General features: G+C 43.6%; 1 pseudogene; it reads right to left on the reverse strand.

Annotated features, from left to right (window-relative positions):
* LOC144826185 (NACHT, LRR and PYD domains-containing protein 3 pseudogene) overlaps positions 1 to 20,637 on the reverse strand; it is a 195,625-nt pseudogene that overhangs the window by 115,031 nt on the left and 59,957 nt on the right.

A 20,637-nucleotide genomic window follows, 5' to 3' on the forward strand; every position in this document is an offset into this window, starting at 1 on the left:
GAGAGCTTGCGCACACAGCCAAACCAGACACACACACACCACATCCCGGGCATGCCGCAATTAGCTACTATTCCCAATGCAAAGGAGGGAAGGAGCACCCCTCAAAGCAGTTACAGGCCAAGGCAACATTCCTGAATGCCTCACTTCCTAGGGTGTGGGAGAGCGGGGTGAGAAAATACAAAGCACATCACCATGCCGCAGCTCCTCACAAACTGCTGGGCTGGGAGACTCGAGTCCGCAGAAGCTCCTAACACTCCGGGCACCACACTCCCAGCAGAGCGATTGCTCCGCAATCAGCCGCAGCCAACACATCAGTAATAGGTATATTGGGTATTATAATAAATATTATGGAATATAAACCACAATGCTCGAACAGCGGGCGTGGAGGAGGGGAATGTGAAAATACACGGCATGCTCACAGAGGCCACCTGAGGTCAACTCGTTAACCGGCAGCTGGAATGGGTGGAGAATTAAACAGGCAGCCTATTTTTTGTGGTGGGAGGGAGGGCCTCCTACGTGGGGATCGAGTTTTGTAGATAAAAGCACAGCGCTCATAAAATAGGTACGCGCTGAATAGGGAGATCGAGTTTTGAAGATGAAAGCACAGCACTCATGAAATGGGCACTGCGCTAAATAGTGTAAATGAAATGGGCACCGCAATAAAAACCAGATCTTAGAAGGTAGCGAAAGCAACCAGCCGCCCGGCCGGACAGCCAATTGCATCGCGGCCTGAGGTTCCGTGACGATTTGAACCCGTGTTTGTAACATTGTCGCAAATACATAATTTTGGTATCAGTGAACCGCAAATGATCTGTTTAGTATATCCTGGTGTTTTCGCTATGCTACGAGCAAGAGCACTCCTGTTACAAACACATTTCTGTTCTACCCATGGCATCCATCTTAGAACAAGGAAGCCATTTTGTATTCCTTGCCCTCACATAGTCAATGGACACGCAATGACCTCTTTCATTTAAGGACACGTAGGCTTTAGCCGGCGATTCACCTTGCTAGTGACACGTGCACCTTAGGCAAGCAACGCTGTGGCAGCATGACTCAGCAAGAGCTGCCTCCCCAGCCTGAGGCCAGTCCTGCTATACTGGTTCTTGTGTCCGTTGGCCTGATCATGATTAGGCGGCCGAAGCTGGTAACCTTGCCCATTTATGACCCACAAACATCTCTTATCCTACTGTTCTATCTTCTACACCTGGCTCTGCTCCTTTCCTTCTGGGCTTTTATTAGGGGGAGGTAACGAAATTTACGATGAGGCGGTCCGGGTCTTGAATGAAAAGTTGACATGGGATTATGATGGAATAGTGGGAACCCCTCGTTCGTAATGTTTTGACATCAGATATTGTTGACGATTCCTGTGCAACGCCAAATATTTATTGTTTAAGATACAAAGGTTTTGGAATGTGCTAACATGTAAAGAATTTGCCTGAAGCCCAATATTCAGTATATAAGGAACAACCCTCTTTGTACAAATTGAACAGGCTCCTAGATACTGCCCATGTGTAGTTTCTGTGACTTCTGTGTCCCTGCAGTAATAAACCTTTGGTCTTTGACGCCACCATCGAGAAGCCCGTGTTTCTGTTTATTTTTGCACCGAGACAGGTAGAACTCCGGGGTCTTCGGGTGTTATCCCTGACACCTCTGGACAGAACCAAAAAAGTCCAGAACTCCAATTGGCACCCAACGTGGGGCTCGACGTCATTCGGTACCGGTCCAAAAGCCTGAAGAGTTCGAGAAGCTTCGTGTGAAGATTTCAGAGGGAGGCGCCCCACTTCATCGATCCCGACATATCGCAAAAGTGGCCCGACGTTCTCTTCCACGAGGGTTCCCGTTCAGACGGCTGCAGTGGTTCGTTGCCTTGACCGTCGCCCTGTCTTGGACCCGAGGTGCAGTCCTTCCTTAGTACGGCGAGACGTGACGGGTTTCTCCTTGGTGACGTCTTCAGTGCCTCAGTTAAGTATTAAGTGGTTTATAGTTGATTACTTCGCGAGGGTTGTTTCTGTTTCGATAATCCTTTTAGTTCTTGGTTTCGGTTCGGTTTCATAAGATTGTCGCTGGTTATTCTGGTTACGATAATCATTCAGTTCAGTTCGGGTATCGATACGTTTGTCTGTTCTGCTAGGCCTGAGTTCTTGGTTCGAGTGCGCACCTTTCTTTTGGTTTGTGTTTTATCTGTTTTGTGTTCCTGATTATAAAATGGTAAGTCGGAAAAATTGTATGTTGTCTTGTTTCAGTTGCAACAGTGATTCCCAGTTGGAGGACTCGTGTTCGGTTCCTCCGATTGGAACTCCCCTTTATGATCTATATTGCAAATTTGGTGTGGGCCCTATCTCTTATAACGAGGTATGGATCCACTACACAGAGAAAGATGGTGTCCTTAGTTGGCCACTGCATGGTAGTTTTGAACCTCAAGTTCTTGATAATTTAGAAACGAAATTATTCAAGAAGAAAGCCCGGCCGGCAATGTTTGATTCTTTCCGTTATTGGCGAAAAGAATCTAAACAGAGAGAAATTAAAAAGTTGAAGAAAGAACAGAAAGAGCAAGAGTTGACTTTAGAACAGTCTGCTAAGCAGCTGCAACTCAACGAGTCTGAGAAGGCAATGGAGGTGGCCAATAGAGAGCGTAATTTAGCGATAGACAAGTGCTATCCTGCTTTGCCATCGAGTACAGCTAAGATAGTAGAGGACCCTGAAAAGGATCCCCTGTTGTCTTACTTGTTACGATCACCCCCACCGTATGCACAGGGTGCTACGGCTCCACCTATACCGAATGTTCGATTACCGGTTGCTGGACAACCTGGTGTTCCTGCTCCTCTGAATCAAGTTCCTGTACCTCCTGTGGTCAATATTAATGTTCCTTCGGCACCCCCTCTTCCAGGGTTGCCGGCTTCTTTACCTATACCTGTATCGCTCACACCTGCTAGTTCACAAGCTGTTTTACCCGCTACTCCTACTGTTCCTGATCTATCTGTTCCAACTGCTACTCTATTTACTGCTTCTGCTAATATTATGACTCCACTTTCTGTTCGTCGGAGAATCACTGATTCTGTCTCTAATATTCTATCTCCCTTCTATAAAACTCTGATTAAGACTCCTACCTCTGACTCTGTGCAGAGACGTAGTCAGCTTCCCAGTACTGAAGAAAGAGGAATATTAGATTCCACTGCTCTTAGATGGGTTTCGAAAGTTGGAAGATATAATGTACAAGATGTACTAGATACATTTATGCAATGGAACGAACCGACACAACGATATGTGTTTGATGAAATGTGCTTCCTTCTACGTGAGGAATTGGAAGAGGATGACCCTGAATCAAATCTAGAAGAATTAATTAATGTTCAGAAAGAATTTGCTGCAGGTATGATAGTTGGTCAAAATATAAAAGAAGCGATGGAACTGATTTTAAGTTATAGGAATGACCCATCCCTTCGTTCATCGAGGGAGTTAGAGAAACGTAGTACGAAACAAAATCGTCAATACCCAATGAGAGAGGTTCCACCAATTTGGCGTGAAGCTGTGCAAGCTAATGCAAACCTTGGTATTGCAGCCGCTCCAGCCCAATTCCAGAGAGTATGGATACATATTCCATGGAAGCGAGCTGAAGTATTAGCAGTGAAACAGGCCTTGCCAGATCCGCGTAAAAATCCTGCAGGATACTACAAAGAGTTGGCTCAAACAGTTGACGCTTGTGTATTGAATCTAGCTGACATAGATCTGCTATTTGGTAATGTAGTACCGCAACCAATTTGGGCTAAAATCCGTAAAGAGAATCATCCAGTTGCCCTAGGTGGTGATTGGGCAGCTATAATTGCAGCGGATGGTCAACAAATAGGTGGTTCTAAACCTGAACCCTTAATTGCTAATTTGCCCGGTAGAATAATCGATTTAATGAAAACCCTAATGCCAGCATTGCGCGTTAACTGGGACAAATTGTCCGCGTGCAAACAGAAGAAAGACAAAAGCGTCTCCGACTTTTTCACAAGATTCGAAGAGACTTTCGTGGATCATAGTGGTCAGGATATGAGCACAGAAGGAGGCCAGAGATTATTTGTTGATAAATTTGTGCACAATTTGTTGCCAGAACTTAGTGGTAAATTAAAAAATTCTGAGAGTGCGTGGGCTGTCTCTACGACTGCGCAAATACTTGCAACTGCCCAGTACTATGAAAATAGGGATAAAGAGGAGAAAGAAAAATCAGATAAAAAGACGAAAGATTTAAAAACTAAAGTTCTTTTACAGCAAGCATATCCGCCTCGCACCAATCAGACCAATACACAGCAAGGGTCATATCAAAGAACGGAGTATAATTCTCAGAGGCCACAGTACCAATGGAATCAGTGTGCTTATTGCAAAATGGAAGGCCATTATAAGACCGAGTGTCCGGTACGGGCACAAAATAATGCTGCGGCAGCTCAGAGAGGTCGTGATGGTTATATGCAGAATTCTAGAGGTCGAGGAAGAGGTGCTATGCCTCCACAGACAAGTGATCGCCCTTCTAATCATTTCGATCAGCGAAATGGACAATCTGCTCAACAGAATAGGTCTCAACAGTATCATGTTGAAGACTACTATGAAGCTAGTGAGGAAATTCAGCCAAGGGAGTACTAGGACAGCCATGGACAAAGAGAGGAAGTAGTATCAGTTCCAGTAGATCAGAGTGGGCCTTATGTCGCAGTAGCAACATCAGGTATAGTCGAACCGTTTCTGTTGGATACTGGTGCAGCAAAAAGTTCTATCATACATGCGAAACTCCCTGGCGCACCTTTGTCTGGCTCAACAAACGTTTCAGTAGGTTTTTCAGGCGCCCCTGTTCACAACCCTGTTTCTGGTCCTTTGTCTATTTCTGTTGGACCCTGCCACTTGAAAGCTCCCCTGATTTTGACGACAGGTTGTAATGAAAATCTGCTTGGTTTAGACTTGTTAAAACGCCTATATGCGACATTGTACTGTTCTCCAGAAGGAGTACAGCTTACGTTGGGTAAAAGAATCATCTCTCCAATGTACTTGTCGATGGATGCACTCCCACCAGAGCTGCGTTCACTCCCTGATACTCTTTGGGCGACTGGTCCTAATGATGTAGGTCTTTTAGAAATCCCACCATATGTAGTGACTTTGAAAGCGAATGTAAAATTTCCACGAATTCCACAATACAGAATCTCTAGTGAAGGTGAGCGTGCGCTCCTACTGATAGTACAAGATCTGATCAAGAAAGACGTTGTAGAAGAAACTAGAGGTAATGTCTGTAATAGTCCTGTACTGCCTATTCTGAAACGAACTGACCCAACAAAGCCTCCAGTATATAGGTTTGTAATTGATCTTAGAGAGGTTAATAAAATTGTGATTCCACAGTTTCCTGTGGTTCCAGACATTACTGCATTGTTAACGTTGATTCCTGCTACAGCAGCATGGTTTTCGGTTGTCGACTTGAAAAATGCCTTTTTCAGCATTCCGATAGCCGAGGAAAGCAGAGATATCTTCGGTTTCTCTCTAGGAGGACGAAGCTTCAGGTTTAAACGCGCTCCACAAGGTTATTGTGAAAGCCCATCCATTTACAGTCAAGCATTAAAAAGCCAGTTAGATTCCTTTGTACTTCCTCCTGGTTCTGCTTTGGTACAATATGTCGATGATCTTCTGGTGGCTGCCGATGACAAGGAAACTTGCAAAACAGCTACAATTTCTTTATTGCATCATTTGTCAAATTTAAATCACAAAGTGTCACCTTCAAAAATGCAATACTGTTGCCAAGAAGTGACCTACTTAGGTCATCTCTTGTCAAAGGAGGGAAGGAAGTTGACCCCAGAGAGAATAAAAGCAATTACACAGATGAATGTTCCTAGCACGCAGAGAGAAGTACGTGCCTTTTTAGGTATTACCTCATATTGTAGGCAATGGATCCCAAATTTTTCTCTTTTGGCGAAACCATTGGTAGCTTTGACTGGGAAAAATGTTCCGAGTCCAGTGCCATGGTCTGCCGAATGTCAGGAGAGTTTTTCTGAGTTACGAAACGCACTGTGTTCAGCTCCTGTATTGGGTACACCCGATTACAGTAAGCCATTCACACTCTATGTCCATGAGAGAGAAGGTTGTGCGTTGAGTGTTTTGACACAGAAATTTGGTGATAAACAACGCCCTTGTGCGTATTTTTCATCAACATTAGATCCGGTAGCTAGAGCGTTGCCTAGTTGCTTGAGAGCTACAGCCGCAGCTGCAGCCTCCATTCGACAATCTGCTGGTTTAGTAATGAACAACATGCTAGTGGTTATGGTTCCTCATGCTGTGGATACACTCATGAACCGAACCAAGACGCAGCACCTTACCAGTGCTAGATTATCAGGTTACGAACTGACATTGCTAGCGAGTCATATTCAGATCAAAAGATGCAATGTATTGAATCCAGCAACATTGTTGCCGACTAGTCAAGAGTCGAGTGATTCCGAACCACACGACTGTTGTTTCAGAACTGAGGAAGAAACAAAAGGACGAATTGATTTAAAAGACACTCCGTTATCAGATCCAGATGGCACGTTGTATGTTGATGGGTCTTGCTTCAAATTGGAGAATGGTGACGTGACTGCTGCCTATGCAGTAACGACTTTAAGTACGATTGTGGAGACTGCGAGAGTGAGTCAGAATTCTGCCCAGGCTGCAGAATTGATCGCGCTAACAAGAGCGTGCGTTTTAGCTAAGGGAAAGAGAGTGAATGTGTTCACAGATAGTCAGTACGCGTTCGGCGTGGCCCATAGTTTTGGCCGTTTGTGGAAAGAGAGAGGTTTCATTACGTCCCATGGGACTAAGATCCAACATGGTCAGCTAGTTAATGACTTGTTGGAATCTCTAACCTTGCCGACTGAAGTTGCGATTGTGAAATGCAGTGCTCATAAAGCAATCACGGATGATGTTGGTCGTGGGAATGCTTTTGCCGATGAGACTGCAAAACAGACAGCTAGAAATATGATGAGTAGAATGTATGTTGCAACGTCTGCAAGATGGATTTCTGAGTCTGGAATGTGTGAGGACACAGTGGAAAGCGTGAAAGAAATTCAGAAAGAGGCGACTGAGGAGGAAAAGCTTGCATGGAAAGAGAGCACGGGTAAATTGGACTCGAGTGGGTGTTGGATTGACTTGTCGGAACAACAGCGTTGGATGTTGCCTGATGCGTATGTGCTTGCAGTAGTAACGATGGCACATGGAACAGCGCACATCAGTTCAAAAGGGATTTGTAAGATGTTGGCTCCGGTCTGGAAGAAAGATGGGATTAGTAAGTGTGCAGAGAGAGTGGTGAGAAGTTGTATGGTATGCTTGATGCATAATCCTGGCAAGGGAATCCCCACACCTGCAGGTCACTTCGCTCCTCCTTCCTGCCCCTTTGAAGTAATTCAGTTAGACTTCATTCATATGGATCGTTGCAACAATTTAAAATACATCCTAGTGGTAGTTTGTGCTTTCTCCAGATGGATCGAAGCATACCCGCTAAAGGACAATACTGCTTTGTCCACTGCCAAAATCCTCCTTAAAGAATACTTCCCCAGATTCGGAATGCCACGGATTGTATGGTCAGATAACGGAAGTGAGTTCGTAGGGAAAGTTATGCAGAGTGTGTGTGCCGGCCTAGGGATTAGACAAAAGTTTCATAGTGCGAATCATCCCCAGTCCGCGGGTTTAGTTGAGGGTTACAATGGCACCCTTAAACTGAAACTTGCCAAGATACAAGCGTCCACGGGTTTGCCCTGGCCAGACGCACTGCCTTTGGCTTTGTTATCAACAAGAGCAACTGTACATTCTAGAGTAGGGCTTAGTCCATATGAAATAATTTTTGGTCGTCCTGCAAATGTTTGGGGGGTACCTAGACCGAAAGAATTTAAGCAGCTGGAATACCCAATGTTAATTGATTACCTTTTCGACTTGACTGCTAAATTGAGCCTTATTCACCAACAGGTTTTCGATGCATTGCCAAAGCCACCGGAGAGTCCAGGTCATCAGCTGAAACCTGGAGATCAAGTAGTCATTAGAAACTTTGCAAGAACGAAAAATCTTCAGCCCAGATTCGTTGGCCCCTTCCAAGTCTTATTGGCAACGAGAACTGCTATTCGTGTGGCCGGACGGAAGAATTGGATCCATACGACACACGTCAAACGTGTGCCTCTGCCACTTCCTTACGACAACTGGGTAAAGAAAGGAATCGGTACCTCTGAAACAGAACAAGTCCCCAGGTTCATACCTTTCAGTGATGCAGAACTGATCACGGATACATCAAACTCTGACTCTCCTCCTGAAACTGCTCTTTTAAACCCTGAACATTTGCCATCTGCACCAAAAGAACATTTGCTATCTACAAACGTGAACATTGCAACGTCGGCTGAAAATACATTGTTTCCAGATCAGACAGCTCCTGCAAAACTGAGATACAATTTGCGGCCTCGCAATATGGACAAATAAAGCAGGAAACTGCCTAGTTTCACATTTGAATTTTTGGTACCTTGCCTCCAGCCAGGAAGTTTGCTATTATTTTGTTGTTTTAAATTTTGCCTTGCCGTCTGGGTAGCCGTAGGGTCGTGGCTGTGTGCTTAGTTGAATCTGCGGGGGTCAGACACAAGGTCGATCTTTCTGTTAGTTCTGGGAACTCCCAGGGCTGATAGAGGCATTTTCATCTACGTACACATCATCAGTGGTCACGAGCGGATTGTAGAAGATGGAGCTTCCTGAGCTGCAACGAAAGAATGTAATTTATGTTCGCAGAAATAGACTGTACAGAATACTTCACAGCAAATGCTTTCTAATGCAATGTGCAGTTACATTTTTAATTGTTTTGATAATGTTGGTGGATGGAATCATCTTTAATGTGCATTTAATTTTTATGCCGGTAACTACAGTACCTCCCCTTGATCCTACTACTTCTACGGTTTCTTCTATACATTCTTTTCACTCGTTTCCTGAACACGAACAAGCTCGACGCTCAGAATTTATTAACAATACATTTGTACAGCTCTTGCATCAACACCAACTGGTAGTTAATACTACAGACTGCTGGGTGTGTGGCTTGATACCTCACACTATGGATAAAGGCATTCCCTATCTAGTCTTGCCTTTTAGCTATAATGGATCATTTCAGGCCTTTCAGACCATTTTTTCCTATGCCCTTGAGACCTATCCTCCGCGTCCACCACGGTCCACTAAATACAACTCAGCCAACAAAGCTTTAGTCCAGGGAATTATTGACATGATTAAAGACGTCAATAATACTCCATCTTACCCTAGAGATGAATTACGGGTGTATTTGAGTTTGAACTCTACCGAGTATCGCCTTAGTTTGGGAGAAAGCAAGCGTAAAAGCTCCACTTCAGTTTGGGTCGTGCCTCACCGAGGTCAGGTCTGTTTGCAAGGAAATGGGAGAAATCTGAGAGCTCAGCTAGGGAGGAGTGAGTGCGTTGAGACTTACGTATTTCCGTCTAACTCCTCCCCTGCCTTCCTTACTGCTAGGGGTACTTACTTCATCTGTCAAGACAGAGCGTATACATGGCTGCCTGCTGACTTCTCAGGTTCATGTTATATTGCTCGATTGTTACCTCCGACATACACTGCTTCTTCAAATTATCATAAGACCAGAGTAGCAAGAGGTGTCTTCAGCAAGGAAGATACCGCTGGTCAGGAAGCTGGAGACTTCTTCAAAGGTTTCCTTCCGTTTTGGGGGCCTATGGCCAATAGTAGAAATCTACGTCAACTAACACGGGTAGTTGAATCTACTATTACAGAAACTGCTGGTGCCCTTAGTAACTTAACAGCTGAGCTTCAGGCGGATCGTCTCATGACGTTGCAGAACCGAATGGTTCTAGACGTAATACTTGCAGATCGAGGTGGGGTATGCAGAATGATCCAATCGAGCTGCTGTGTTTTTATTCCCAATAATGCTCCAACTGTCTATGAAGCGATCTCTAAGCTACACAAGATTTCCGACTCTATACACGTAGACAAGGGAAACTAGTCCTTCATGGAGTGGTTTTGGACTCTGGTAACAGCATGGGGATGGAAGGTTCTGATGGTCATTGGTGTCATCCTAGTATTTCTGTTCTCGTGCTGCCTTATTATCCACTGTGGTCCAGCTTTGTGTAGTCTCTGTGCTGCAACCTGTTTCAGAAAACCACCTGCATTTGGAAAAAAGGTACGAGACAAGATGATGATGCAACAACATGTCACTGACCTAATGAGCATAGAGTTAGATTCTGACATAGACTGAGTAATTGCCTATGTAAGGGCAAAAGGAGGGTCTGAGGTTCCGTGACGATTTGAACCCGTGTTTGTAACATTGTCGCAAATACATAATTTTGGTATCAGTGAACCGCAAATGATCCGTTTATTATATCCTGGTGTTTTCGCTATGCTACGAGCAAGAGCACTCCTGTTACAAACACATTTCTGTTCTACCCATGGCATCCATCTTAGAACAAGGAAGCCATTTTGTATTCCTTGCCCTCACATAGTCAATGGACACGCAATGACCTCTTTCATTTAAGGACACGTAGGCTTTAGCCGGCGATTCACCTTGCTAGTGACACGTGCACCTTAGGCAAGCAACGCTGTGGCAGCATGACTCAGCAAGAGCTGCCTCCCCAGCCTGAGGCCAGTCCTGCTATACTGGTTCTTGTGTCCGTTGGCCTGATCATGATTAGGCGGCCGAAGCTGGTAACCTTGCCCATTTATGACCCACAAACATCTCTTATCCTACTGTTCTATCTTCTACACCTGGCTCTGCTCCTTTCCTTCTGGGCTTTTATTAGGGGGAGGTAACGAAATTTACGATGAGGCGGTCCGGGTCTTGAATGAAAAGTTGACATGGGATTATGATGGAATAGTGGGAACCCCTCGTTCGTAATGTTTTGACATCAGATATTGTTGACGATTCCTGTGCAACGCCAAATATTTATTGTTTAAGATACAAAGGTTTTGGAATGTGCTAACATGTAAAGAATTTGCCTGAAGCCCAATATTCAGTATATAAGGAACAACCCTCTTTGTACAAATTGAACAGCCTCCTAGATACTGCCCATGTGTAGTTTCTGTGACTTCTGTGTCCCTGCAGTAATAAACCTTTGGTCTTTGACGCCACCATCGAGAAGCCCGTGTTTCTGTTTATTTTTGCACCGAGACAGGTAGAACTCCGGGGTCTTCGGGTGTTATCCCTGACACCTCTGGACAGAACCAAAAAAGTCCAGAACTCCAGGCCTGGCCGGAAGTCCCGCCTCCTCGAGCACCCGAGAAAGGAGAGGAAAAGTCTTCCCACGGCCCGGGGCTCCCGTGAGCTGCAGAGTGCCCCGGAGCCGCCTGCGCAGAGGAGTAGCTTTTGTCCCGCGGCCCCGGAGAAGAGCTGCAGAGCCGAGGAGTCACACCGGGAGCAAAGAGAAGTGCTGCGGAAAGAGCCCCGAGGAGCGGGAGCTCTCGTGTAGCCCCCGCCAGCAGAGCCCGGTGCCGGTGAGTGTTTTCAGGTGGGAGGGAGAGCTGCGGCGGGGGCGGGGGAGGGGGGGAGATGTCTCTGTATGTATGCGGCGGCCGGGGGCGCTTCTGTGTATGCGGCAGGGCGGGGGGAATGTCTCTGTATGTGTGCGTGCGTGTGCACATTAGATGCAGGCAAAGCGCGCTCACGAGGTCAAAAGGCACTCCACATGAACAAACAGACCCATTGACGCCTGCACTTTCAAAGTGAAACTGACTAAAGCAAGCGCCCGGCCCACGTTAAAAAAAAAAGCCACACACATTAGATGCAGTGAAGGCGCGCTCACAAGGTCAAATCTCCAGCAGGAGAAGCTCGTAACAGTCTGTCTACAGCAGAAGAAATTCGTAACAGTCTGCTGTCCACATTCCCCGACATTCCCCAGAAAGTGGCGACATAAGTTGTCTCCCTAGACAGCAAAAGCTTCGCTTTTGCTTTCGTCTAGGCGAGACCTAAAAAAGGGGGTGGAACGGCATATATTCATAAAACAGAGATAGAAATTCGCATTATCGACACACTCCTAGCTACCTGCGGTGAGTTTCTAATTTTCTCTCTCATTCTCAATAGTAAGGAATCGTGGAAAGGAGCTTTGGTATATAGACCCCCAGAAAGCAAAGCCAATTTCGCCGCCCAGCTAGTGGATATTTTAGCACCCCATGTACTAGCCTGCAAGAACTTTTTATTAATAGGAGATTTCAACCACCATATTGAAAAGCATGAGAAGCTCTACTCGGCAGAATTGATAAATAGTATCCATTCCTTGGACCCAAGGCTGCTTGAAACTGGTCCCACTCATATAGCGGGCCACACTTTAGATATTATATGTACCAACTCCCAGGAAATTGCTATAAGTGCACTATCGCCTGTGTTATGGTCAGACCATAAGATAATAAATTTCACCATCAGAGCACATCTAACCAGTCCTGACCATCTAAAGGTGAAAAAAATGAGCCGGCCCTGGAAAAAGATTAACCTAGATTCCTTTACTAAGGTTTTTGTACCACCGCAGCTAAACCAAAACGCAGAGATAGATAAGTCAGTGGCAGATCTAGACATAGCAATCGGCAGGGCACTAGATCTTATAGCCCCCAAACGTCTAATTAAATGCCCGAACAAGAAATCTCCCTGGTTTACAGACGAGTTAAAATCTTCCAAACAGACTACTAGAGCTGCGGTGAGACAATGGCAGAAACCCAAAAATACAGAGGATAAACAACGCTATAAAATCGCTCACAAAGATTATATGAGTAAAATAGCTACAGCAAAGAAAACTTACTTGGGTGAAAAAATCAGACTAGCGGGAAATTCTCCCAAAGAACTCTACACTATTGTAAAAGAGTTCACTAACCCTCCTGCATGTCTAGGAGTAACACTTGAATCACAGGATTGGGCGGACAAGCTCGCCATCTACTTCAAAGATAAGATAAATACAATTCATCAATCGTTTCCTAAAAAAGCAGAGGAAATTAATGACCCTAGTCACATGTACCTACCCCCCCCCCCAGAGTCCCTGGCCGCACACAACCGCTTACTAGATTTCTGTACTATTTCAGAGGAGGAGGTTAACGATAAACTGAAGAAAGCCAAATCTGGCTCTCCTGATGATCCAGCCTCGGCTCAGGTCCTAGTAAAGATAGCCCCAGCCATAGTTCCGGTATTAACCTCAATCTTCAATAGATCTTTATCACTTTCCATTTTTCCTACAGCTTGGAAAGAAGCCACTGTTAGGCCAATTCTACAAAAAAATAATGCGGACCCTAACCAATTAATAAATTATCGCCCCATATCATTGCTACCACTCTTTGGGAAAATTATGGAATCCATAATTAACTCGCAGCTAGTAAAACACGTGGAAGAACACATGCTCTTGGATATATCCCAGTCGGGGTTCAGAGCCTCCCATAGCACCGAGACTGCCCTGTTAGAGGTTACTGACAACATCCGGTTGGCTCTGGATGCAAAACAATCTGCCATCCTGATTCTTTTAGATCTCTCGGCGGCCTTCGACACCATATCCCATGGCGTCCTGTTAAAACGACTGGCTGGGATTGGTGTCAGAGGTCATGCCCTCAGATGGATTCAGAGCTATTTAGCAGGGAGATGCTCCAGGGTCAAAACAGGACCATTCTCTTCAGGGGTGACCGGGAATGATAAAGGTGTTCCCCAGGGCTCAATTTTGAGCCCTACCTTATTTAACATTTATCTGTCACCTCTAGCTATGATAATCAGGGACTTCGGCTTTGACACAATATCTTATGCCGATGATACCCAGATTTTGATCACCCTGGATTCAAACCCCTCAGACGCCAAAATGAGATTCGGTAAATGCATGTCCGCGATAAAGGAAGGGATGACCAACAACTACCTAATGTTGAATGCAGGCAAAACCGAAATAATGCTTTTCGGTGCAGCCAATAAAATCTGGTCGGAGGAATGGTGGACACAGGAATTGGGCCTATGCCCAACCCCGAAAAGCACGGTCCAGAATCTCGGCGTCACCTTAGATGACAAATTGACCATGGCCCCTCATATAAATAAAGTGGTCCACATTAGTATTGGCATTATGAGAAGCCTAAGAAAGATCTTAAATGGCTACCTATGATATATTGGAAGCCTCTGATTCAAGGCCTTATCATAAGCCGTTTGGATTACGGCAATGCATTATTCGCAGACATAAACGAAAACGCATTGACCAAGTTGCAAACGCTCCAGAATTCAGCTGCAAGATTGACCGTGAACCTTCCTCCGCGCTCTCCCTCGGCTCCATGTCTGAAACAACTACATTGGCTCCCAATTAGGAAGCGCATTAAGTTTAAGATATGCTGCTTAGTGCACAAGTCAATCAACGGACTAGGGCCCAAATATCTGAAGAACAAATTGCATGGATACTGTCCAGATAGAACCTTACGTTCATCCAACAAACACCTCCTAAAAATCCCTAAGGTTCAGACAGTGAGAAACGGGGACAGAAGTTTCTCTAAGATAGGCCCTGTCACATGGAATTCCCTACCACTGGCTCTAAGATCAAATCCCAACCACAAAACATTCCGTAAAAATCTCAAGACATGGCTGTTTTAATCAGGGGCTTGGCTCCCATTCGTTCTGTTTCTCTTTTTGCTCTCTGTCAGCGCTATGAGACCTAATGGTGATTTATGCGCTTTACAAGAATAAATGCATACATACATACATACACGTTTTTTAATTATCTACAGAAAGAAAAAACAATATGCCGTCAAAGAGTGAGAGAAGAAAAAGATATAAACAGGCTTACATTTCCAAGAAAAAAGAAGTACAAGATTTATCTAAACAGCAATGTGTGGAAAAAACAAAGAAAGCTCCTGGTAAGTCAACAAAGGATTTTATAAGGAAAATAACACAATTTAAAAAAACTGTGGACAATCAGGAAAAAAATATATATCTGTAACTACAAAGAAAAACCAGACAAAAAAGAAAAATGATGGAAAAATATATGGGAAACATAGGGGCCCATTACGATATCGGGCGGATTGCCCCCGCCAGGCTGGCGGTGGCTACCGGCAGCCTGGCGGGGGCAATCCGCCAGACATCCGCACTCGTATCCCCCTGCCATATTAGTATGGTGGGGGGGACCTCGGCGGGCGGAAAGACCGTCCGACGCTTTTCCGCCCCGGTCGCCTTGCGGCCGGGGCAGAAAAGAAATAATATCGTGGCGGTATCTATCAGACACCGCCAGCCATATTATGATGGGCATTTTCAAATGCCTTTGCCGCCACGGAAAGGCATGCGGAGAAGCCCTGCAGGGGCCCATTGGGGGTGGGGGGTGCACATGGGGGGTACCTATGGTACCCCCCAGCAGTTCCATGCACAGCATGGCAGGCACCGCGCGGTGCCTGCCATGCTGTGCATGGAAGTGCAGAGCATGCTTTCCTGCCATTGTGGCGGGCGGTGCAGGATGCGCCCGCCACTGTGGAGGGTGCATCCTAATGCTGGGTCGCTGTTACCACGAGGATGGCGTGCGGGCAAAGTCCGCCCGTCATCCGAATGGGGCCCATAGTGTTTATAGTAATAGACGAAAAAATCAGTTTGTTGAGATTCGGAAGCAAATGTTTCATAACAGAGTTGTTGTACATTTATTAAAAAATATAAAAAATTGTGAAAGAAAAACAGCTTTTTATAAGAAAAAAAACCATATACAGACAATTGAGAAAGCTTTTGAATTAAAAAAAATAGTTTATTTTAGTAATCAGTAGGATTCAAACACTAGATAAGCCAATCAGTGTTATGAAGGTCAAAAGTAAGTGGAAAAGACTAATTAATAGAACTAATTTTTGTAATGTTTTTTCTGGAGTATGGAAACATAGTTCAAGTTGTGAGCTGTTTTTTAATGAAAAGAGTTACTTTCAGAGTAATGATTTGCTGCATGCAGTTGACACCTGTGGTCGAGCTTATGAGGTTAAGAATGGTTGTCCGATTGAAAAAGAGAAAATTGACCCTAGAAATGCAGAAGAGGTGTTAGCTGATGTAGTTTTAGGGAGACGTCCTAAGGCTCCAGTGTACGCTTGGAATTGTAGTAGTATTTGTAGTGTACGACAGGATTCAATTGATTTTTTTTGCTATTTTTTACGTAAGTATACTAAGAAAAGTATTAAACAGAAGATTAAGATGTTGCAAGAATTAGACCCCTGCAGAGTGAGAGAAAAAACGGGGTTGCAAGGTCATTCTTTGGCTTGTCTTTCTAAAAAAGTATGTCAGAGTGTTTTTTCACCATTTTAGGATGCTAGCAGTGCATTATACTGATGTGAGGAAATTAGTGAGAAGGTTGTATTATGCAAAAAGTCCAGCACTAATGTTAAAACATTTGAACAGTGCTCTTTTGCATGGATCTGTGATAGATTACTTTGGTCCTGAAGAAGACAGTGCAGAAACAGATACATTAATAGAAGGAAATGTGGAAGAAAATATACAGAATTTTAGTACAGAAAATTTTGAGCAAGAAATTACAAGGTTTAAGGTCATTTCAGATGAGAAGCCAAACTTTTCTTGTATTTGTTGTAGACGAATTCATTATAAAAATCAGACCAGGTTAGTTGATCTATATTTAAAAAGTGAAAAGGAGAATAATTAAGCATGGGCGGATTTTGCGGATCCACGATTCACGGATTTGCGGATTCACGGATCGTGGATCCGCAAAATCCGCGGATTATGCGGATCGGCGGATTTGGGGGCGGGGCTTCCTCGAGTGTGTGGGCGGGGCCAAACGGACGGGGCTTCCATGCGAGCGCACATGCCGCTTGTGTGTATAACAGGTCAGAGACCGATCAGAGCAGCAGATTAAGAGACAGAAGCTCGGGCGGGGCCAAACGGACGGGGCTTCCATGCGAGCGCACATGCCGCTTGTGTGTATAAAAGGTCAGAGACCGATCAGAGCAGCAGATTAAGAGACAGAAGCCCCTGGTCACAGGAACAGCACGGGGATTCCGCTCGTCAAAATCAAAGATGCAAATGCCTCTGGCCAGCATCACAGCGGATTTTTGATGGTATATTTGGGAACAAGGCACACCTGCCCAGCCTCCACAACGCTCACGATTATTTATTTTTGGGCTGATGAATGAGTCACTGCATTTGCGCTTCAACTAGGGCACATGCTTTATTGATATCTGCAAGTGTTTCCTGTTGAGGTTTATTTTTTGTCCCAGGACCGTCGTGCCCGAATGAACCCTGCCCTTCATATTTATTCAAGAAGACACCACCATTTAAATAATTTACGATGGCGCCGGCAAGCTGCCAGCGCCATCCTGCAAAAGTTACTTAATTAGCTTCAACAGGAAGCTCCAACTGATAAAATAAAGCAGGCGCTCGAGCCCCTGCTTTATCTTATCTGTTAGAGCTTCCTGTCGAAGCTAATTAAGTAACCATTTGAGGATGGCGCTGGCAGCTTGCCGGCGCCATCGTAAATTATGTTAGGCTTGAACTTTTGACCGCAAAATCCGCTCCGATCGCGGATTGCGGATTCTCGGTAAATTCGCGAGAGTTCGCGGATCGCGGATTTACCGAAAATCCGCAAAATCCGCGATCGGAGCGGATTTTGCGCTCATGCTTAAGAATAATAATGAGTGGAAGGAATTTGCAACCTATTTCTTGGTAGGGAATTGTTTTGATTTGGGTTCTGATCAACGTATTTGTAAATATTGTTATAATAAATTAGATGAGAATAAGATGCCTGCTAGAGCTATTCATAATAATCTTGAGTTGGTAAATATTCCTTCTGAACTGATGGATTTAAATACTTATGAGTCTATTTTCATTCAATGTGTGCATCCATTTCAGGCTATTGTTCGCATGGAGCCTAAGACAGGGAAATTGCCTCCTTCAGATTTACAGAGAGGATTAAAGGGAAGAGTTGTATATTTGCCTCTAAATTTAAAGAAAAATATTGAAACAATTGGTGTAGAAAATGTGGAAGAGGAACCTCTAGTTATTCTAGTTAATGGCGTTCCTACGAAGAGTAAGAAAATCTGGAAAGAATTAGTGGATGTTAGGAAAGTGAAAAAGGCAACGTTGTATTTGGTAAAAAATAATCAATACTATAAAAATGTGTATGTAGGAGAAGAAGAAACAACTGTAGAAGAGGAGAGTGATTTGCCAACTGCACAAAATGAAAAAGTGGATATGTCCAGAACTGAAGAAATTTATGAACATTATAGTGTGCATCCACTTCACTCTAAAGAAATGATGGGAAATACTATTGAGTTATTTCAAATGAAAGAAGCAAAATGAAGTCCCATTAGTGTATGGGAAGAAAGCTTGGAAGCTCATTGCTTCCCTCAGTTACTTCCAACAGGCAAAGCTGGACGATATGATGAACGAACTGTGCATATTCCTGCATCTGAAATACCGGACTTCAAGATTATATGCAGAAGATCCAAGGTTTCGCCAATGTATTCCATATTTGTTTCATCGTCTGTTTGAGAGTGACTTGTCTGGACTTTCCTATGCAGTGAACCATATACTAAAAAGTGGAGTACATTTGCAAAATGTTTCGGCAAAGGACTTTACGGATAAAGTCCAACAGAAAGATCCTGTTTTGGAATCTCTGCTAATTAATCTCATGGCATGTCAGCGTGGTACTAATGAGTATTGGTACCGTTGTCATGGGGAATTGAAATGTATGCTAAGAAACTTAGGAACTCCTACATGGTTCCTTACTCTAAGCTGTGCAGAGTATGATAATATAGAAAATATAGAATACAAGACACCTGGAGAACTGTGCTCTTTGGATCCAGTTAATGTATGCAGGTATTTCAATCATAGAGTTGAAGCTATGATATCTTTTATCACAAACAAAAAAAATCCTCCTCTTGGAGAGGTTCTGGATTTCTTTTGGAGAAAGGAGTATCAAGAAAGAGGTGCTGCTATACATATGCTGCTATGGATCAAAGATGCCCCCAAATTTGGAACAGATTCAGATGACACAGTGATGAGTTTTATTGAACAATATTCTACATGTGCTATACCCAAAAGTACAGTAGAAACGAATTTAAGACTTCAAGTCTTACGGTTTCAAACCCATCGTTGTGGAAAATACTGTCATCAAAAGTACAAATCTAAGTATAAGTTCTATATAAAATGTCGATTTTAATTTCCACGTCCAGTATTATTAAAAGGAATAGTGAACAATTTTATGTCATCTTTGCGACATACTGTCACAAGAAAATCACCGAAAAATAGCAACAACTTAAGAAGAAATGAAGAGTCAAAATACATAAATGACTATAACCCAGTCATTTTGCCCATGTGGAATGCTAACATGGATATTCAATATGTTGCAGACAACTCCATTGCTGTGGCTCGATATGTAACGTCTTACATTACTAAATCTGAAAAGACGGAACTAAAGGAAATGTGGGAAGAAATTTCTCATGAAAGGAGCCTAAGTAAGAAATTGTACAGCTACAGTTTGAAGATGTTGTCTCATCGAGAAATCGGAGCATATGAATGTTCAGAACGTTTATCATTTGCAAGTCTATACTCCAAATCTATAACAATCATTTGGGTGAGTTTAGGTCTTGCAAGAACACAAAACCTAGTTTTGAAATCTGTACAAGAAATTGAGTAATTAGCAGAGAGAGAACCAGACCGTACATATATTTTGAATACAAATATGTTGGATACATACTATCCAAATAGAAGTAATCATCTTGAGAACGTTTGCCTCTATGAAGTACTGCAAAGCTATACTTTTAAGAGGAATATTACAGAAGATATCAATAAAGGAGTATAAGCTGTGATTGGATCTGAAGGATGTTTAGTGAAAGAAAGAAAACGACATTTGATTAATAACCTAAAACTGAGTTGCGAAACTCCTGACAAAAGGGAATTTTACTACTTAGCTCTTTTGCAACTCTTTAAGCCATGGCGAACAGAACTGGAACTACTTGGAGATTTTGACAGTTATGAAGATTCATTCAAATACTATAGAATGTCCTGCTTTTATGAATTATCTGAAAATGTTGAACAACGAAATACAGCAAGAAGCTACAATTGCAGCAGAGATTGCTAGAGACAGTTCTCAAGACAGTCAAACTTCTCCTTCGTTGAGTCAGGATCCACTAGGAGAACCGATTATTCAAAATGAAGCAGCAACTGCCATGGATGAGGTGGAAACAGCAATGCAACAAGCTCAAGAGGATGTAATAAACTTAGAAGAATTGGAAAAACAACTAAATGTTGAGCATAAAACAAATATACGATCAAGTGACAGAACAGATTGCGCATGGTTTATATCACGAGAAAAAAGAGTGCTCATGTACGTAATTTAAACCTGTCCGACTGTACGTGAGTGGAGAAGCAGGAGCTGGAAAAAGTTTTCTAATTAAAGGAATTGCAACTTATCTACAGAAAAGAACTGAGTCGTCACTCTCTTGTGTTGTTACTGCTCCAACTGGGTTGGCAGCACATAACATTAAAGGGATTACTTTACATCGTTTATTGATGCTGCCAGTAGAGCATGAACATAAATTAGAATACCACAAGCTATCTGGAGAAGCTTGTTATGAAGTTTCTAGTGTCTTGAAAAAAATGAAACTTCTCATTTTTGATGAGGTAAGCATGGTATCAAATGTAATGCTTGCCTTTGTGCATTTAAGAATGCAACAAATCCTTAAAAC

Source organism: Lissotriton helveticus, chromosome 3_2, assembly GCF_964261635.1.
Source record: "Lissotriton helveticus chromosome 3_2, aLisHel1.1, whole genome shotgun sequence".
In the NCBI taxonomy this organism is placed as follows: Eukaryota; Metazoa; Chordata; class Amphibia; order Caudata; family Salamandridae; genus Lissotriton; species Lissotriton helveticus.